Below are 17,032 nucleotides of genomic sequence, written 5' to 3' on the forward strand. Positions count from 1 at the left end.
GACCCATTCATACTCCTCTCCCCAGTCTCTAAATATTGTCAAGTGCTGGGGGTCCGTCCACAGATGCCTTTCCTTCTCTGTCTGCATCCTTTCCTCCAGCGACTTCATCCATGCCCTTGGCTTTAGTTCTCGTCTCTTGGCCAGTGGTTCCCAGACAGTGTCTCCAGCCTGGACCTAGTCTGTGAGCTCTGGCCTGATTTGGCTTCTGCGTTCGGACAGCCAGTATGATGGCCCACTTAAACTGCCCCAGACTGAGCTTCTGGGACCCCCACCCCAACTCCAGCCTGCTCCTTCTCAGTGTCCATCTCTTACTTCACACAGTAATAATCCCGTCCTTCAGAAGGCTCAGACCGGAGTTAATCTTGACTCCCCGTTTTCTTAAACCCCTTGTTCAATTTTCCAGAAAAATCATATGTTCTACTTTCCGAATCCCCCCAGAATTGGACCAGTTGTCCTCAGTCCCCCTGCTGCCACCAGGGCCCGGCCACCATTGTCACCCGCCTGGACTCTTGTGTCACGAGTGTCCCTCACGGGTCCCCTGTTTCTGATGTTGTCCTTCAGCCTGTTTTAACAGAGCAGCCAGCGTTGCCCTGTTAAAACGAATCAGATTATGTCACAGATCAAGTCAGGACACAGTCTTTGCTCAAACCCTCCAGTGGCTTCACCTCTCATAAGTCAAATCCAGAGTGCTTACAGTGGTCAAGGTCTGCACGACATGCGCACACCCACGTCTCCAGCCTTGTCCCCTGCAGTCGCCATCGTCCTCCTTCCTACCCGCCCCGCCTCCTCGGTGCTCCTCGTGTGTGCCAGCCGTGGTCCTGCCTTAGAGCAGGGCTCAGAACCAATGTCTCTCAGATGCCAAAGCCTGTTCCTCAATCTAAATTAACAGAGAATCTCCAGAAATCCTAATCAGAATATTCTCATAGAAACATAGTACCTACATTGTCTACCAATTTTTAAATGTGCTTGTTAAAGGGCGTTCTAAACAGATGCTTCATTGTGCTGGGCGCTTTCCTAATATGTAAACAGTGATGGGACTAAAAAGAAAAAGGTCTAACAGAGTCCATGAGGTGTGATACATACAGACTGTCTAATCTGCAAGCAGATGTTTCATGTCTGTTATGTGCTAGCATCTACTGTGACCCCGTGGGTGTCAGGCCCCGTGTTGGGGGGCGGGGGACAGTGATAAAGGAGAGAAACAGAAAGACATGGAGAAGGAGGCTGAGAAATGGAGAAGGCCCGGGTGATTCTGCAAAAGGAACCACCAGATGCCTTTGTCCAAAAGGTGCTAGGACGTATGGCTGTTGAAAGAATCTGGGGAGTGCACATCTTATTCAACATTATAATATCAGTTAATTAATTCATCATATTAACAGGTTGAAGAATAAAAATGATAAGATACTCAGTAGATGCAGAAAAAAAGCATTGGATAAAATTCAACATTCATTTGTGATTTAAAAAAAAAACCTTTTAGGAAACTAGAAATAGAAAGAAATGTACTTAACCTGACAAAGAGCACCTATAAAAAACTTATAACAAACATTGTGTTTATATTGATGGAGTGACAAAAACCTTCTCACTAAGACCTGGGTGAGATAACTTTGCCCAGAATCAGCATGTTTAATCAGTATCGTGATGGGTCCTTGCCAGTACAGAAAGGTAAGAAAAAGACATGAAACACATAGGATGGGAAAGTAAAAGCAGAATATGTTGTTCACAGGGGAAGTGATAGGCTCAAAGAAGATCCAAAGGCTCTTCAGATAAATTTTTAGAATTTCAGTATTAGTAGGAAAGCTGAGTACACCACCAGTATACAAAACTCAGCTGTATTTCACCTCACCGACAGAAGTAGGACCTTGAAAGAAGAAAAAAAATTAAAGATACCACATAGAATAGTTTTGAAAGCATCAACTGCCTAGGAATAAGCTTAATAAAAGATGTACACCTTTACGTAGAAAACTTTAAAACATTATTAAAAGCCTGGGAGACGTTAATAAATGTGTACGCCTTGGAAAATTCAGCATTGTAAAGATGTTCTCCCTAAATGCAGAGAGTTGAATGTAATGAATATCTTCAAACAAACCCAATAAAAATTCCAGCAGGCTTTTATGAAAACAGACAAGCTGATTCTAAAGTTTATATGGAAATGCAGAGAGGGCCAAGACAGCAAAGAATCTGAAGAAAGAAAAAGAAGGATGGAGGAACCATGATTTATTGCAAAACAAAGTAATTAAGAGTGTGAATTGGCAAAAGGACTGAGAAAAAGACCAATAGACCAGAGAAGATGTTTCAAAACTGATTCATACACATATGATGTATGATTCATATACACGTATGGACTCTTGTTTTATGAAAGGAGGCATCTTTTGCTAAATGTTTTGTCAACTGGCTACTCGTGATAAAAGATGAAGCCTAACCCTGGCTTCATATCATACACAAAAATCCAATACAAGTGGATTGTAGATATAAATACGGAGTGTTACACATTAAATCTTGCAGAAACTGAAAGAGGATCATCTTCAGGGCATTAGGAGACGCAAAGCTTCCTTAAACAGAACACAGTACTGACTAAAAACAGCGATTGCCACATGCCATGAGATAGATGACATTAAAGTTAAGAACTTCTACCGTCCAAAGATGTCATTAGAAAGTAAAAATGAAAGCCATGAAGGAAAAGGGAATATTTGCAAGCTGTGTAACCAACAAGGAACTCATATCCAGAATATGTGAAGAACTCTTGTAGGTCAATAAGAAAAACATAGATAACCAAATGAGAAGGGAGCAGGAGCCTGGAACTTCAGAAAAGAGGATATCCCAGTGGCCAATAAAGGTGGGAAGAGGTGACACCCTTACTCTTCAGGGGAATGGAAATTAAAACCAGGAAGACGTATTACTTCAGATCCACCAGAATGGCTAAGATAGAAAAGCCAATGTGGAGCGGTGTGTAGTCCTGTGTTGCCAGTAGGAGTGTAAAATGGTACTGGCAAATTAGAAAACTGCTTTGTGTTATCTACCGAAACTGAGTGGACTCATACCTCCTGACCCAGAACCTCCACTCCTTGGTGGAAACACAGACCTGTGGGCACGTGCACCGAAACACACGTCCGAGAGGGCTCCTGGTGGCATGTGTGTAAGTAACATTGTCACATGTCCATTCCAGCAATGCAGATGCACTACCCATATTATTCCGTGTATATAAAGTTAAAAGATAGATAAAGCTAATCTATGGTAATGAAAAATCAAAGTGTTGATTATCTTTCGGGAGGAGGGAGGATTTAGAAATGGGGAGGGTCCACGAGGGGGTGTTAGGGTGGTGGTAATGTTCTGTTTCTTGACCCAGGTGGTGGTTATAAAGGTGTTCTTTTTGTGATAGTTCACCGAGTTTATGATTTTCACTATAATATGTGTGTGTTTTATATACTTCAATAACTTTTTAAAAGATTAAAAAAATTCCTGTTGCAATAAAGCAACTGCTACTGATTACATAACATTTTTACCATTTTGTCTTTGGTTTATTTCTGTTACCATATCCCGCAGTTGTTGGGAAAGGCATTATGTGAACTAATAAATATAATAGCACCTCAGGAAATTATACTTCTGGCCCAATAAATGACTGGAGTGTTTTACTGGATATTTTGTATGAGCAAGCATGGGTACAGATTGAATTTTAAGAGGCATTCATCAAATAAATACTTTTTCGGGTAACATTTTAATTTCAAAGTAATTTGTTGCTCTGTGGTTGCAGGCACAGTCCATGCCTGCATTTATCAATATATGTGAAATATATACAGTTTTTAAAAAAATTAAATCTGATTGTAACTTACATATCATTTTGTGACATATTTGTATACCTAATATACAGTTGTGAAATTATTTCTGTTCACTTATTTATTTTTATAAAATAAATGTTAAGTTATTCAAACTCGAAAGACTGACGAGTGGAAAGTATATCTCCCTTTACTCCTCCCCTCACCCTTCTGTGCTCCCCAAAATTAAGCATGTTAACACAGTTGTGTTTTGCACCTGTCTATAAATTCTCTGTGTGTATGTCAGTGTGGTTTTTGTTTCTTATTTTCACAGAATTTGAGACCATGCTCTTCTGCAACTTGATGTTTTCATCAATATAGTTTCAGCATATTTACATATTTGCATATCAGTACATAAATATCTACTTTTAAAGATATCTTTTAAATAGAGATATATAAATAAATATATCTTCTTTTAAATAGAGATAATATATGTATCATTTTATACGGTTGCATAATATTCCAACATAGGGAAATTCTGTAATTGTATTTAGGCTTTTCTCCTACTAATAGATATTTAGATTACTTCTAGCTTTTTATTATTACAAAAATGTTACAACAAATGTGTGTGTGTGTGAGTCTTTGCGCATTTGAGAGAGTATATGTACAGGAATTACTAGGTCAAGAGTGTAAGTATTTATTGACATTGAAAATGACTGGAACCACACTTCTGTGAACAGTCATTGAGAACTGGATACAGCATCATAGCAAGAAAATTGTCATCAAGAATTAAAGTCTGGCACCAAAATGGGAACCGGTGAGTCTTTCAAGGCAGATAGGACATGTTAAATGTTAATGCTGTGAGATTTTAGTGGAAAGGAAGATATACAGGAGATAATGTGCCCTGCCCCAAACCCACAGCCACCTGACCCATTCAGATGTCAACTCACACAAAACCGCAGCCAGTATTTACAAACGAAAATTCTAATACAATGTAATTAAATCATCGGTTTCTACTACCAGTAGTCAAGTAGGGTGTTTCACTACTAGAAATTCTCTCCTCAGAATCAGGCCACATTTGCTCTGAAAAGCCATCATTTCTGAGTCATGCTGTTCTAAGAATTGAGTTTTTCTTCTAATGGAGAATTGTTGATCATTTAAGTCCATCTCTACAGCTGACAGTGATTCTTACTTTAACACCAGGAAATGAAGGCATCAGAACCCGTTAGCACCGACGCAGTAGGCGCTGTATGTAGTAAGGTGCTCCCAAAATTGTTGAATTTAGAAAGGAACAAATAATATTTCTTCTTTACAGCCAGAAAATTAGTACCCCATGGCTCTTTGTTACTTACCTATACTGTGCATCGAAATAAAATAAAAGACTATTAATTGTAAGGGAACAAGGGACATGGGTGACTTTTAGCCTTTGTGGGTAATCCCAGCTAATATTTGAGTGCTTATTATGTGCTTCATGCACTTATAAGTGCCCGGTTTGTCTGATTCCATTTACCTATCGTAACAACCCTGTGCAGTGGATGTTACAGTAAGCACTGTTTTGCAGACTGGGAATAGAAGGTGTAGAAATGCTGGCAAGGCAGATGGCTGGTGAGGGGTCAGGCCAGGGTTCAGACCCAGGTGATATGTCTACGGAGCCAGAGCTGGAGTTGCATTTGTTTCCAAATTTGTGAAGCCCAAGGTTCCACCTCATTTCTGCCTTCACTCACTTCAGAGCACACAGTGTCAGCGGGCCGTTGCGAAGAGGACCTGGACAAGGACAGATGTTTCTGTGTGTGTCATTCGGAAGATGGGTGTCCTAACCTCGTCTTGCCTTTTAAGGTATCTTGTTAATTTTTGCTGCAAGCCAGATATGATCTACCTGGTACGAGGACCTGAGGTAATCAGGCTTTTAGTGTGAGGTGTTGGTCTGGCCAGGAGCTAGACTGTGCTGGGCCCAAGGCTTCTGTTTCCCCTAGGATATTTTGTTTTTGTGTGCAGCATTTGGTTTTGGTTTTGGTGTGGTTTTTTTTTTCCTCCTCTGTTATCTTTATTTTACTTGAAATTAAAAAAAATTTTTTTCTTTATCTTTTGGGGGATGGGTAATTAGGATTTTTTTTTAATGGAGGTACTGGGGCTTGAATCCAGGCCCTTGTGTATGCTAGGCACACACTCTACCACTGAGCTGTACCCTCACACTTCCTCTGTTATCTTGAGGGTTCCCTAAGAGCTCCTTCTTAAATAGAGTCTGTGTCTTGCAGCTCTGGCTCTGTCAGTTATAATTGCCTGTTATTACACTGGAGCCCTGTTGACATGGTTGTAAGGTGCTGGGGAGGGGAATTGTTCTGCAATCTCCCCCTCTTCTCATGGAAAATTGTGCAGCTGTAGACCATAGACAAGAGGGCATCTGAAGGAAGAGACAACAGTGCTCCGTCATGCACATAAAATGTGGTGGTCCCTGTATGCCTGGGATGCCTGGCTGTGCCCAGGGGGATGTGGTGATGACCAGTCAAGAGGCAGGTAAAGGAAAAAGGGACTAAAATCATACAGGATGATGAATTATTTTTGTTGACTCTAACTTCATGGTGAAAACTGACCAGATTTGTTAAAGAGCTCATGTGAGACAGCCCTGGTGAACTCCCAGAAACCCTTCAAGCAGATTTTTAAAGACCTTGGATATTGTGTTAGCAAGTGACAGAAAAATCCACTGAAATTACCCTGGTTATCTATAGGTCAAATTTTTATTTCAGTATTAAAAACCATAACCTTTAAAAGTGAGAGCTATTAAACATTCTCTTATTTTTGTCTATTTTTTTTACCATCTGAAAATCCTTACTTACTATCAATCCAGTTCTTTGATTTGATCACAAATCTGCCAGGTAGTTTATCTTGGTCAGAGCTCAGATCTGCATAGGAGCCACTGCAGAAGAGAACCAGGGATCCTCCACCAGGATGTGGGGTTTCCCGTGCAAGCACAGGAATTCTCATCCTCTTCCAAAGCTCTTGGCTCAGTGGGGAGTAGGATGGATTGATTTTTACCATCTTTTTTTCTGCCCCTTCCCTGAAATTCCGTCCCTCAATAGTCTGTGGCCTTGTTAAGTGGATGTTCAAAATGTGACGTTGATAAATAGCGTCTACAAACATGCTTCCTTAGTCTCTCCTTCATGAAAGTTTCTGTCCTTCGTTCCAAAATATCTGTGTGGGTTTTTTCCATGGTGTTGACTTGGGAAGTCAGTGGCCGTGTGTGGCTACCTCTCCGTCAGCTGTCATGGCCATCATTCCCAAACCATGCTGACGTGTGCTCACCGAAGCACTGTGAGATCTTTTTCATTTTCAAGAGAAATGCTGTGACATTTATTGAGTGCTGCACAAACTACTATTGTTAAGTTCTTTGGACCTGACTACTTAATACTAAAAGGAATAAAAAAAGGATCTGTTGATTATTTATTTTGACCTAGAGGCACCATGAAGACATTACTGAGGCAGGCAGGGCTCTGAACAGAGGATGTTTAGCGCCTCTGCACTACCTTCTTCCCAAGAACTGTTTTTTCTTTTTGGGGATCTACATGGATCATAGACATTGAATACACCCTTGGATTCAAGGGATGGAGTACACGATCAAGATAAATCAGTGCATGCAGTGTACCCTCCTGGCTTTGTTAAGAGGTGAATATGTGTCCCAAATCAGCCCAATCAGGTAAATCTCAGGTCTCTTACTTGGAATGTTTGAACAATCTCCATTTCAGTCTCCTTATCTCTCTCTGTCTCTGGCTGAGAAAGGATGTAGCCACTGAAGCTATTGGTGGCTATATTTTGACTACATTGAGAGCCACCCTTGGGTGAGCTGACACTGCAGAAGACGGAGTAGAGAGACAGAGAAACGTGGTCCTTGGTAACATTCTTGAGCCACCAAATCAAGCCGTGCCTGAAGCCTGCTACTTCTTTTCATAAAAATTTTTCTTGCCTTATTGCACTAACTAGGATCAGATTGTGTCATTTACCTCACTAACAGAGAAAAAAGGAGGAAAAGAATGAAATGGTCACTTCAGTAGATGCAACACAAGGCACCTGGTCATGTTGAGCAGAAAGATCCAGGTACCAATCCTGAGAGGAGTCTCACCCAGGGGAGGGCAGCAATGAGCGTAACCATGCCAACCCTCAGAAGTAGCAGCCCACCACACATTCTACAGTCTGGGAGTTGGGACTCAACACATAAGGCACTGGTTGGAACAATGTTCCCCTCAGATAAAGGAGAATACATGCAGAAAAATCAGTATCTGCAGAGTGTTCTGGTCTCCCATGGCCAGCACGTCCCTCCTGATGGCCAGTGAGGGCTATGGATGGCAGGCGCCCCTCGTGACCCAGTGAAGACCTCATTCCCCTCCCAAGGGGCAGGGCGTACAGACTGGGGGTTGTCCAGGTGCCACACAAAACATACGGCTAAGAAATAAAAGGAAGTTCACTGTGTACTCAGAACAGGAGAAATGGTTTTCTAATAAGGAAGAAGAATTTAGGGTCAAGTGACAGCTTGGAACCCAGCTTCCAGATTCGGGAATGTTCCAGGCTCAGAGCACTGTTGGGCAGCCCAGGAGAGGGGCAGCAGGTCCTGCAATGGCTGCTTCCCCCACAGATAAAACTCAACATTCATTCATGATATAAACTCTTAGCAACAAGGAATAAAGGAGAATTTTATTCATCTGACGATTATTTACAAAAACAAAACTGAGACAGCAAGACTTACTGGTGAATTATTGAAAGCTCTCTCCCCGAGACTGAGAATGAGACCGTGATGTGCGATACCGCCGTTTCTGCTCCGCACTGCTGCTCTGCCCTCGCATCCCTGTCGTAAATGCCACTTAGTCACCAGCCGTCAGTGTTTGCTTACACGGCTGGATTTGACTTGCTGTTACATGATTATTAGGACTCTCGCATCTGTGTTCAAGAGACAGATTGGCTTGTGATTTCCTTGTAATGTCCTTGTCAGATTCTGACGTCAAGATTCTTCTGCTCTCGTAAAAGAGTTGTGATTTGATATTTTTCTCTTCTCCAGGAGAATTTGCTTATTAGTGATTTTTCTTTCTTGTAATTTTCAGAAGGCTGCCCCAAGGAAGCTGTCTGGGCTTGGGGTTTTCTTCATGGGAGAGTTTTCAATATATTTAATTATTCAATGTGTGTGTGTGTGAGACTACTCAATTTTTGTATTTATTCTTTTGCCAGCTTTGGCAAATTCTATTTGATGCATTTAAACAGATGTATATTTTGTGCATCCAATTTTCTATTTTTCTGTTTTTTTCTCTGTGAGAGCATTCATATACTCCAGACTACCCCATCAAATGCTGAAGTGGAAGTTGATTTTTTTCACATTAAACTTTATAACAGGACCCTGAAACAGCGTTGTAAAATGACTATAACTCAATTAAAAAAAAGTTTAAAAAAAACTTTATAATGGGACCATTTTGTATATATTGCTGAGTGAGGTCAACTAACACTATTATTAAAATACTAAGCACTTTATTTCAGATAAGTTATGTGTGATTTAGAAAGAGTGTGGAAGTGATTCTTACAGGAAATATCATGATATTTGTAATGTTTGTAATCCAAACAGGGCATTTCAAAAAATGTTTTTGAAATTGCCAATAAGGCAAGGAAAATCTCTGCACGTTTCAGGAAAGACATGCGACTCAACATACAGACACAGTGTTCTCTCTTTTCTTCCACGTGATCCCTCCTAGGAGTGGGGACAGGGAAATAGGTGACAGTATCAGAAAGCTAGGAATTCTGCTGACTCAGAGAGAGAGCCCCATTTCTAATGACCAATATTAGAAAAGCAGAAAGAGAATCTTCTGTCCTTAGAAAGGAAAAGCCAAGGAGATAGAATTCCTCCAAATGAAGACCACCACCCGGGCAATAAAGGTTAAGCTGCTGGGATTTAAAACCAAACTGGAGTTAAGAGTCAGAGATACAGGTCAGAAAAAGCTGTTTTCCGTACACGTACCCAGCCAGAGAAATAAACATAGGAGGGGCTTCCAATTTGTCACTAAGATTATCTTTCTGAGTATAAAGGAGTCCAGAGCCTTGTGTCACTCTGATTCTTAATATCCCCAAACACACATTTATATTTAAAGGCAAGGTAATATAAGTTTCTGAAACAGCCCTGGACCTGTGAGCAGAAAAGAAGGAATTTGAGGTTCTTCAATCAGCAACGTCATGTCCAGCCAGCCAGTTTGGTCCCCCTGACTTCTGTAAACCATCCTATCACTGAGTCCCACCTGCTTCTCCCAGGCATTGGTCCTCCTTTGACGTTCAGAAGCCTTCCCAGCTTCCTTTTCTGCCCTCATCTCCCCTGCTGCCCTGCTAGTACGCACACTCCGGCCACACCAGACTGCGGGCATTCTGCACACAGGCCCCGCATTTGTTTCCCCTCCAGGCCTTTGCTCATTTGATTTCTCTTCCTCGAATATCTCCTCACAGTTTATGCAGCCCCTTTGCTTTTCTTTTTCCAATCTCTCCATCAATGGTAAGCTTACTTATTTTTCAGAACTTTCTCCTGTGCCTCTTTGTCTATTAAGTATTTCTATTCCCAGCCAGATGTGACCTGTTCTACCTTTCAGCTCTGTAACACGTTGTTTATTTCTCTCTTAGGACTTTTATTATAATTTTTCTGCCTTGAAGAAAAATTGTTTGTGTTCTTGTGTTTTCCCTCTTATTCGACAGTCAACCCTTTGAGGAACAGAACTGTGATTTTTTTTTTAAATCCGCAGCACGGCCCACTAGTCTTACAAATGCTAGTCAGTTCATAAATACGTGTCCAATTAAATATCAGTGACATGTGGCCCCCCAGGCAGTTCACAGTAGGATATTGCTTTCTTCCAGGCCAGCTGAAGCTTGTTTCTCTGACTCTTCACTTTCCTCTAAAGACTCACCTGATTAGGTACGACCCACCCAGGATAATCTATTTTGATTACTTAAAGTCAACTTATTAACTTAACCATGGCAGTGATATCCCATCATATTTATAGGTTCCACCTGTACTCAAGGGATGGGGCACAAGATAAAGAGGGCCATTTGAGAATTCTGCTAACCATATCCTCCTCCTTTTTCTGCATCTTTTTGGTATATGTCACCCAAATGGTGGTCAAAGCATGATCTCTCTTAATAGCCACATCACAATCTCAACATCAGAATCCTTTGGAACTTGTTAGAAATACAAGATCTCAGATCCCATCCCAGACCTACTGCTTCAGAAATGCCGGGGGCCAGCAATCTGTGTTTTGACAAACCTTCCTGGAGATTTTAATGCAAGCTGACATCTGAGGGCCACTGCCTCGCCAACTGGTCTTTTATTTCTGTGCTGTGCCGTAAGGAATTCCCTCTGTCCTCTGTCTTGATTAAAAATAAAACAAAAGATAGCATAACCATATTCCACTAGCTGTCTCAGCCCCCAGTTAATGAGGAACTGAGAATAACGTGGATCCCCAAAGTCACCGTGCCGGGCTCTCCCAGGCTGACGGTGACTCCGGGCAGCCTTTCATTGCCTCCTCCTTGCTGTTGTTTTTGCCTCCCAAGGGTAAATGGAGGAGCAATTCTGTCCATAGCCAGCTGGATTAACTGGGTGATTCTTTGCCTGTCCCTTCCCACCTCTCTATCCCCTTTTAAAAATATGAATAATTGTCATGACTGTGGGTGTACCGGTCTTCTTGCTGGTGCTATGTGGGAGTAAGGAGAGAATTCTCATCTGATAGTTGTGACATTTGCTAAGGCTGGTATAAGTTGATTAATCTCAGACGTTAGCCGTGAAATTACATTAAGAGCATGTTGCAGAAATGGAGGTCTTGCTCCACCTAAGCAGAACCGTGTTACAATGCAGGAATTAGGGCATAAGATGACACTTCATGTGCAGGCTCTCCGTGGCCTAGGATTTGAACTCTAAAGTGCTACCCCTGTTGGCCCCATAACCAAATCGATGGTAGAGCTGAGTTGCTGAGTAACTGATTTTCATTATACGTTAGTGAAATTCTAACCACATAAATTAACCAATCTCCAACTTGAAGTTTTCTGATCCAGAAATACCTTACACAGCAAAAATCCGTATAAATTTCCCTATTTAATGAACAACATCTCACACAGTGGGCCAAGCAGCACACTTCTGTAAGAAGACGTCGACTTTCACCTTGGCTTTCCTTCCCTCGGTGGCTGTCTTCCTCCCCCGGGCAGGTGTCCTGAGGGTGGGGTTTTCAGGTATGTTTTGGCTGCTAGTGACTCCTCAGCGCCCGAAGGATGGTGCACCGCCAGTGTTTTTGGAATAAACGTACCGTTTCTGTCATTTTATTACAGAGGTCTCCCATCACGGAGACATAGAACTTTCTTCCCACCGAATTGCCCGAGCGTCCTCCCCGACACACGAAGGCTGTCGGTTCTGTTAGTAAGAACCACTTCCTGCGAGAACATGGCCTGTCAGTCATCCCTCAACCTTGTGGATTACATCCTAAGCTAAATTTACAAAATTTAATCCAAGCCTCTTGTTTTGTAACCAGGGATTTTCTAACGAAGAAATGTTTTCCACGGAGTACGTGTACGTATGCGTGTGTATCTAAAGGAGATACATTTTTATATATTGATAAATTAAAATCAATTAATTTACATGGCACCTTTTGCAATAATTAGCCCCCGGCAGGGAGGGGGTTGGCAGAGACACCCTGTTCTTGTCTTGGTCTTCTGTTCATGGGACAGAAACTGTGACCCAGGCTCAGAACTCGAGGGAGAAAAAAGAATACCCCAGACCAGGCCTGTGGTATTCCTAGAGTTCTTGCGAATATAATTAGAAATGATTAAAAATTAAATCACTGTGTAAATTGTGGAATAAGCAATCAGTGTGTCTGCTTGCCTTTCAGGACAGATAATGCAGTTTTCTTCTCTTCATTCACACTGTGCAAAGGGCTAGAAGCTTCTGGGACTGTAAATAGTGATGACATCAAAATGATAACTTTTTTTTTTTAATGATGACTTTTGCTTTAGAAACATTTACCTGTGACGTAGAATTTCCATAGTGTCGGACAAGCTTTCAGCCTTCACCATGCATTGGATGAACGGAAATGAGGCTTGAAATATCATTTTACGCAGAAACTCAGAACATTTGGAAATTGATGTAGCACAAATAGGTATTAAAATACAGAAGAAGGAAAAGCGATTTAATTCTGAGTTAAAACCTGTTTCTAATTAAGGGAAAAAAGGAGCCCTGCATTTCCTAGTAGGCTTTTCCCAGATCCTCCAGTGCCCCCAAAGAGAGAGTGCCCTCTCTCCAGCCTGGGAGTCCATTACACACACACACACACACACACACACACACACGAGCTTTCAGCCTCTTTGGAAATGTCCCTTTTCCCTCTCAAAAGCTATTAGTTTTTTTCCTCTCTCTTAGGTATGTACTTTCATGGGTCTCCTTTCTAAGGCTCAAAAGGGAAAAAAAAGTAAACCTTTTTATTAACTAGTTTCAAATCAGTTACCAGGAATTTTAAAAATGCTTGTTTGCCTGCATTAAATCTTTGCCTTCCAGCTACTTCCTTTCTGAGCATCGTCCGTGTGTGGATGCCCAGCACAGGTGTCCGGGAGTCTCTCCTTTCCCAGTTCCTGGTGAACATGGGAGCCTTTGCACAGTTCCCGGCCTGCAAGGTTTACTTCTTTCTCAAGTTCTTTTTTCTAACTGCTTGGTCTTCTTTTACTTTCTCCTCTTTATGCTCTTCCTCTTATTGACTGTCCCTCATCCATAATTTTTCTGCTCCTTTTCCATCAGTTTGGGCCATTTGAATTAACTTCCTAAATTCAGATTTTTTTTTTAAAGAGCAAAACTGTGATCTTTAATCATCAAATCGGGATCACCTAATATGTTTCTAAAAGTGGATTTTTTTTAAATTTATTTTTTATTAAGGTATAGTGGGTTTAAATGTTGTCAGTTTCTGGTGTACAACACAGTGATTCAGTTATACATATACAGATTCTTTTTCATTATAAGCTATTACAAGCTGTCGAATATAGGTCCCAGTAGGACCCTGTTGTTTATCTATTTTATATATATAGTAGTGTGTGTCTGTTAATCCCAAACTCCTAATTTATTCCTTCACCCCATTCCCTTCTGGTAACCATAAGGTTGTTTTCTATGTCTATGAGTCTGTTTCTATTTTGTAAATAAGTTCATTTGTATCATTTTTTTAGATTCCACATATAAGTGATCTCATATGATATTTTTCTTTCTGTCTGACTACTTCACTCAGTATGATAATCTCCAGATCCAACCATGTTGCTGCAAATAGCATTATTTAATTCTTTTTTATAGCTGAGTAGCATTCTATTGTTTATATATGCCACACCTTTATTTTATCCAGTTATTTCTCAGTGGACATTTAGTTTGTAAAAGCAGCTTCTTAAAGTTACTAACATCTCTGATGAAGTTGCCTGCTCACTATGAGCCCTTTTTAAGTGCACTGTCTTATCTATATTTATTTTTCACTGGTAGTAAAAAAGGTAGTACATGAGCATATTTACATATTTTGAAATTAAAAAGCCTCGAAGTTCAAAAAACCCAGGGACTAATATAATATTATATGTCAATTACATCACCATTAAAAAAAAAAAACCACCCTGGAAGTCTTGTTGTTGAAAACAGTCCCCCTCACTGTCCCTCTTCAACTCCCAAACTGAGACCCCAGGGGAGCCAAGTTCAGTTCTTTCCCCTGCTGCTCTGCGTTGTAAGTAACATACTTAGAATACAGCTCCTTGGTCTGTGAACTCTAGACAGTGTCACCCTGAGATTTGTAGGTGAGGCTACTGTTACAGTCTCCCCCCGCCCCCGCCACCTCCCGCCTTCCCCATAGAGTGAAACTGCAGCCTGTGGCTAAATGCGTGGTCACTGTTGACATCAATAGGACTACGTAAACCTTTTCTGCTGCTCATGCAGGTGGGGTACTTTGATTGTTTCCTTTTTTCCTTTTTTTTTGTACAGTTTTTTTCTTCTTCCTCTAATTGATAATTGCCTCATTTATATTTCATTGGCTTAGTTTCTGTGTATCTATCACTATATATTTTTTTCCAAATGCCGTAACATACCTGTCAAACAACTAAAAAACAACTTTCCCGAAAGCCAAACACAGCAAATCAATCAGTTCCCGCTCCCTCCAATCCCTGGAGAATTCTCTCCCGAGACTTTTGATCTTCTTGCTCAAATATGGGCTTGCCGTCCAGTGCTGCCGCACAGCTGTCATTCCAGAACGTTCTTTCACTACCTCCTGGGAATTTTCTGTAGTCTCCTAAATCCTCTGTTTCCTGTATCTCAGATCTCCCTCTTTCTTCATTTACTTCCTCTTTTTTTTTTTTCTTGTGAAGCAGATTCACTTGTAGTTTCCCAAGAAAGAGTTTACGCAGGAGGTAAAAGTTTTGAGCCTCTGAATACCATAAAATTTAAGAAATAACTGATAGTTTGTCTGGGTGTAATGTTTTAGGCAGGAGATAATTTTGCCTGAAACCTTTGAAGACTTTCCTCCACTGTTGTGCAGTTTCCTGTGTTGTAGGGAGTTCAATGCTATTTGACACCTGACTGTTCGCAAGCAGCATTGGCTTGCCTGTCCTTTGGGGGAAGGTTTTAGGATCTTCTCTTCGTTCTGACGTTTCTAAGTTTCATCGACGATGTGACTTGGCATGAGTCTTCCCTTGTTCGCCGTGCTGGCCCCTTTGAATCTGGAAACTCATCTTTTAACTTTGGGGGTATTCTTTGTTTGTACTCTCCCCCCGGACCACTTTGTCTGCTCTCTCCGGGACTAGCAAATACTTTCAGTTTCTAATAACATCTTCATAGAGCTATTCAGGCCAGAATGCTCATTCGTGGCAGATGGGTTTCATGACGACCTATTATTTTGGAGAAAAGAGGCTTAGGGAAGACATCAAGTGTAAATCTAGAGAATGATTTATCTCACTGTGGCTCAGTTTTTTTTTCCTGTATAAATCTTGCTTTTATAATTGTTTTAAAGGAAAGAAATTCTGTTTTACTTGCTTTTATCGTTAGATGTTGGGGCTTCTAACAGTAACAATGACATTATGATTATTAACAGGGAGGGCTCCCAGCACGTCTCGGATTCTTCACTGTAAAATCAGTATCTGTCCCTTAGTATTGTTGTGAATATTAGGTGCATTTTACACATAAAGTGCTTGGACCAAATACTGTACGTAGTAAGTGCTCAGTAAGCAATAGTTACCTATTTTATCACCATTTATGATCCAGTTTTGGGAAGACTTGTATTGGCCCCATTTTACAGAGGACGAGACTGAGGCTCAGAGAGGTTAAATGACTTGTACACAGTGGCACAGCAGCACGTGGCCTACCTGGAGCCGCCTTCCCGGCTTTTTCTACCCGTGGATACAACGCACTGGCCCATCGTAAAACACAACAGAGTGTCAGGTCAGTGTTGGATCACCAAATGCCAGAGACGGTGGACCGCCTTGAAGACACCCAGGAAGCACGTGGGCCGTACTTAGCCCCTGCTACGTGACATACTCACTGAACGGGGGCAGGGCCGGAACACGCATTCTCCACGCGTGCTGTTCCAAGGCATCGTGGGATGGCTGGGCTTTGTCTCCGTCGAGGCTGCGATGCCTTCCAGATGGAGATGCACAGAGAGTGCTGACACCCGAGACCTGCAGCAGGTGTGAAACGGGAATGTGATGTCCTTTCCAGACCGACCACCGCATTCTTTATGACGCTTTCCCCGGAGAAGAGGTTCTGCTTGGGATTGAACAGGCAGTAACTGCACTTTCCCAGCCAGGCACACAAAGATCAGTCCCTCGAAGCTCTCCTGAAATATCCCCACATCGTGGCCGAGAGCGGTGGGAGCTGAGCACCTGCCAGACCCTCGGGCCTCGCCCTGGAGGGCGAGCTCCACCCCGGGCCCAGGGCGTCTGTGCCCTACCCGGCTGCCTGCTGCAGGTTTCATCTCTAATTGGGGAACTGGAAGCTTCTCTCCTGATAAACTTAGTCACACTTTTGGGCAGATCCATTGCATTTGACAACTTTCTAACTAGAATGACATAAATTAGCTTGAGTTGAGAAGCACCCTTGCCTTTCCCACCCTGCAAAACCTCTTAAAAGTTTTAACAAATGGAAACAAGAACCAACGGCACGGGGTGATGGGCCGGGTCGTTGCTGTGGTCTGGAGCATGTGTCTCAGAAAGGAAGATGCCCAGGATGAGCAATTACAGACGTTGGAAGTACAGGAAACAAAAATACACAACAAAATTGTATATCCTGA

The 17,032-nt window shown here is 41.8% G+C and overlaps 2 long non-coding RNA genes across 8 annotated transcripts in view; both read left to right on the forward strand.

Annotated features, from left to right (window-relative positions):
• The window catches only part of LOC116277101 (uncharacterized), a 63,315-nt gene that overhangs the window by 20,020 nt on the left and 26,263 nt on the right, over window positions 1-17,032 (forward strand). The window lies entirely within an intron of this gene.
• Window positions 5,508-12,387, forward strand: LOC140691581 (uncharacterized). The gene is made up of 2 exons (XR_012067335.1): window positions 5,508-5,582; window positions 12,075-12,387. It is a non-coding gene; the product is annotated as an uncharacterized lncRNA (long non-coding RNA).

Source organism: Vicugna pacos, chromosome 35 (assembly GCF_048564905.1).
Source record: "Vicugna pacos chromosome 35, VicPac4, whole genome shotgun sequence".
In the NCBI taxonomy this organism is placed as follows: Eukaryota; Metazoa; Chordata; class Mammalia; order Artiodactyla; family Camelidae; genus Vicugna; species Vicugna pacos.